This window comes from Bombina bombina, chromosome 8 (assembly GCF_027579735.1).
Source record: "Bombina bombina isolate aBomBom1 chromosome 8, aBomBom1.pri, whole genome shotgun sequence".
Lineage (NCBI taxonomy): Eukaryota > Metazoa > Chordata > Amphibia > Anura > Bombinatoridae > Bombina > Bombina bombina.
The window spans coordinates 121,441,194-121,445,724 of record NC_069506.1 but is presented as its reverse complement, the minus strand read 5'-3'; the positions used below and the strand labels follow the sequence as shown (position 1 = coordinate 121,445,724).

Here is a 4,531-nt window from a genome sequence, read left to right as displayed (position 1 = left end):
CCCAATAATAAATGCACGTCATTATTGACGTTTTATGTGACAATATTCAAACACTCCTAGAAGTAATAATATTGATTTTTAAAAAAAAAAGTCCAGGTGGATTTTGTTGTATAGAGCTTGCATGATCCTTGCAAGGGTTTGCGCTATGAGGATTTTCTTTGTTCTTTATAAATAGCTCACAATATAATACAGTAATTATGTACTTTTGTTATCCTATGCTTGCGTATTTTGTTATTGTTAGGCTGATATCCGTATGATTGGAATACACAACCTCTGCTATTCTCTCTGTAACTTGTATAGCACTCAAGACGTACTACTAATGGAGTTGTGTAAAACCCCCTATTAACCTGGCAACGTGTTAGTTTTACCAACAGTGACTTGAAGGCGGCGGGAGCTTTGTTGGGTGTCTAAGGGGCGGGAATGGGATGGGAAAGAGGCGGGGAATGTCTGCCTAGAGCCGCCTCACACGTCGGGGCCGCATCTACGGAAGCTCAAGCTACATTTACATTATGATATGAGATCTAGCAGCTGCCCGTATTGGATGCTGCTGAGTGAGGAAGCTGGTTACAAGCGAGTCCCCGGCTTGCGAGCGCAGGTAGGCCACTAGGAATGTCTAGACGTTGTGTTGTGATACTGTAGATGTCTCCGCAGGACCTGCTAGGGAAAGGGGTTATATCCCTCAGTGAAGCGTCTCCAGTTACCACAACAAAAGGCTGAGTTCAATATATGATTCGCAGTTTCAGTGCAAATACAGGACTGCTGTCTATAGTTGTAAAGACTACTATAAAGCACATATGTTGTTGAGCCGTTATGATATGTTTCTATTTTATACACTGTGTTTCTTTAGAGGAAGATAGTTGGGACGTGCACAACACGTTACACAGTGCAGTTTAAAGGGACAGTCCAGTCAAAATTAAACTTTCATGATTCAGATAGGGCATTCATTTTTTAAACAACTTTCCAATTTACTTTTATCATTACATCTGCTTTGTCACTTTGGTGGTATTTTTGAAAAGCTAAACCTAGGTAGGCTCAAACTGATTTCTAAACCGTTGAAACCCGCCTCCTTAGCTCAGAGCATTTTGAAGTTTTTCACAGTTAGACAGTACTAGTTCATATGTGTCATATAGATAACATTGTGCTTACTTGCGTGGAGTTATTTAGGAGTCTGCACTGCTTGGCTAAACTGCATGTCTGTCAAAAGCACTTAGATAAGGGAACAGTCTGCAGAGGCTTAGATACAAGGTAATCATAGAGGTAAAACATTAATATAACTGTGTTGGTTATGCAAAACTAGGGAATCTGTAATAAAGGGATTATCTATCTTTTTAAACAATAACAGTTCTGGTGTAGACTGTCCCTTTAAGTGTGACTGTTCTAGTTATCAATTAGCTCATAAATTTGTTGTTCTGTGGGGGGGAGAGATATTTTGTTAACATGTTGTCCTTTAAAGGGACAGTCTACACCAGAATTGTTATTGTTTAAAAAGATAGATAATTCCTTTATCACCCATTCCCCAGTTTTGCATGGCCAACACAGTTATATTAATGTTTTACCTCTGTGATTACCATGTATTTAAGCCTCTGCAGACTGCCCCCTTATCTCAGTGCTTTTGACAGACATGCAGCTTAGCCAATAAGTGCAGACTCCTAAATAACTCCACGGGAGTGAGCACAATGTTACCTAATATGACACACATGAACTAGTACTTTCTAACTGTGAAAAACGTCAAAATGCTCTGAGCTAAGAGGCGGTTTAGAAAGGTTTAGCTTTTCAAAAATACCACCAAGGGGACAAAGCAAATTTAATAATAAAAGTCAATAAGTGTTTAAATTGCATGCCCTATTTGAATATTGAAAGTTTAATTTTGACTACACTGTCCCTTTAAAAATAACAAGCATCCTAAAACACGTTGAACTGGTTTTAAATGCAATACCTACTTGCTATATATAGCTCTGGCCACAATTCCTTTTTATGCCAAATCAAACTTGATCCACAAATCAGTGTTAGTGTCTGATACACTTTATCTGGTGTAAACAATAATTACTTATGTGTTTTATTTGTAGATGAAGTAAGCTTAAAGGGATATGAAAGTCACTATTAAACTTGCATGTCATTTTAAGACACTTTTTTATATTTCTATTTTTCAAATGTGCTTCTTTGTCTTGGTATCCCTTGTTGAAAAAGAATATGCACATATCCTACTTTAGTGGGAGATATCTCCTGATTGGTGCCGGCACACATTTGTTACTTATTGGTAACTAGATGTGGTCTCTAGCTGCCAGTATGGCAATGCCATTCTTTCAGCAAAGGATAACAAGAGAATGAAGTAAATTGGAAAGCTGTTTAAAATTGTTCTATCCAAATTATGAAACAAAATTGTGGGGTTTCCTGCCCCATTGTTTACTTTTTTTTTAGCCCTTTAATGTATATTAGAGCAAAAATTGTTGTTATATTTTAGGTTTAGGAGAAGAATGTGAATGGAGTGTAAAGCCATAACTAACTTTTTTTTCTTTGTTCAGTTTTAAATCTCTGTCTGTATTATTGACTTAAAAATGTGAGGGGGAAAAAACCCCACAAATAAAAAACTAAATTAAAGGGACAGTACACCAGAATTGTTATTGTTTTAAAAGCTAGATTATCCCTTTTTTACCCATTTCCTAGTTTTGCATAACCAACACAGTTATATTTATATATGTTTTACCTCTGTGATTATCTTGTATCTAAGCCTCTGCAGACTGCCCCTTTATTTCAGTTATTTGACAGACTTGCAGTTTAGCCAATCGGTGATGGCTCCCAGGTAACTTCACGTGCACAAGCACAGTGTTATCTATATGAAAAACATGAACTAACACCCTCTAGTGGTGAAAAACCTGTTAAAATGCATTCTTAAGAGGCGGCCTTCAAGGTCTAAGAAATTAGCATATGAACCTCCTAGGTTAAGCTTTCAACTAAGAATACCAAGAGAACAAAGAAAAATTGGTGATTAAAGTAAATTGGAAAATTGTTTAAAATTACATGCTCTATCTGAATCATGAAAGTTTTTTTTTTTTTTTGGACTAGACTGTCCCTTTAATGTTACTATGCTGAGAAGTTTTATTTGTTTTTGTTTTTTGTGTGGTGTGCACCAATATGGATGTAGGAGCTTTCCTGATCAGCCAGTGAGCTTCTTTCACAACAACTGGGTGTTAATCTCCTGTTAGCTTCAAAATCAAGGTGAACAGCTTTACTGAAAATTAATTTTAAGCAAAATTGTTTATAATGTGCTTACATAATCCTCCTTCATATCCTGAAACAAAGTTCATTGTGTGTTCCCAATGATCAAGTTTACCTGCTGGAGCGCATAACATTATTTACAAAGAGCTCCTTTACCTCTATTTTGTCATTTGGTTTTGTCTGTCGTATCCCCACTTATGTACTAAATATTTACAAACTTAAAGGGACACTGAACCCAATTTTTTTCTTTTGTGATTGAGATAGAGCATGCAATTTTAAGCAACTTTCTAATTTACTCCTATTAATTTTTCTTCGTTCTCTTGCTATCTTTTATTTGCATCTAAGTTATTTTTTTGGTTCAGCACTTGTTTAATCAATCCGCTAATCAGCAAGAACAACCCAGGTTGTTCAGCAAAAATGGGCCGGCATCTAAACTTACATTCTTGCTTTTCAAATAAAGATACCAAGAGAATGAATAAAATTTGATAATAGGAGTAAATTAGAAAGTTTCTTAAAATTGCATGCTCTATCTGAATCACGAAAGAAAAAAAATTTGGGTTCAGTGTCCCTTTAAAGGGATATAAAACCCAAAACTTTCTTTCCTGATTCAGACAGAGCATGTGATTTTAAACAACTTTCTAATTTACTTCTATTATCACATTTTCTTCATTCTCTTGGTATTTTTTTGTTGAATAGCAGAGATGTATGTTAAAGAGCCGGCCCTTTTTCTTAGCACTATATGGCAGCAGTTTTGCAAGAACACTGGATGGCAGGACTATTTCCCGCCGTGTAGTACTCCAGATACCTACTTAGGTTTGTCTTCAACACAGAATATCAGGGGAACTAAGCAAATTTGATAATAGGAGTTAATTGGAATTTTTTTTAAAAATGGCATGGTCGGTCTGAATCACAAAAGAAAATGTTTGGGTTTCATATCCCTTTAACCCCTTCACGCTGTTAGGACGTTTCATGCTGTTCTAACAGCCCTGGGCTTTAACGCCGTTAGGACGGCATTGAATGTTCTATCTTTTTTAGCGTCCTTCAGCCCCCTTCTTTTAGGCAATGGCAAACTGGACTGAGGGCGTCCCTAGCATTTTAGGCAGTCCCCCCCCCCCCCCCCCCCATGATCCGGTCCCATCATTGAAATCACGTGATCGCACCAACGATTGAGGGATTTAATTTTTCAAGCAAGTGTTTAAATCTGAACTACTTTCAATATTAAACACTTGGCCCTGGCATGAAGGGGTTAAGTGCTAGTTATGGGAAATCTATGTAAACCAGAATCTTTATAAATAAATCATGCTTCCAGTGGGTG

General features: G+C 36.9%; 1 protein-coding gene across 1 annotated transcript in view; it reads left to right on the top strand.

The window, feature by feature from the left end:
• Nucleotides 1-495: 495 nt before the first annotated feature.
• SLC35E2B (solute carrier family 35 member E2B) overlaps nt 496-4,531 on the top strand; it is a 198,245-nt gene continuing 194,209 nt past the window's right edge. The window contains exon 1 of the mRNA XM_053690983.1: nt 496-595. The gene's annotated coding sequence lies outside the window, so the exon portion shown is untranslated. The remainder of the gene's footprint in view (nt 596-4,531) is intronic.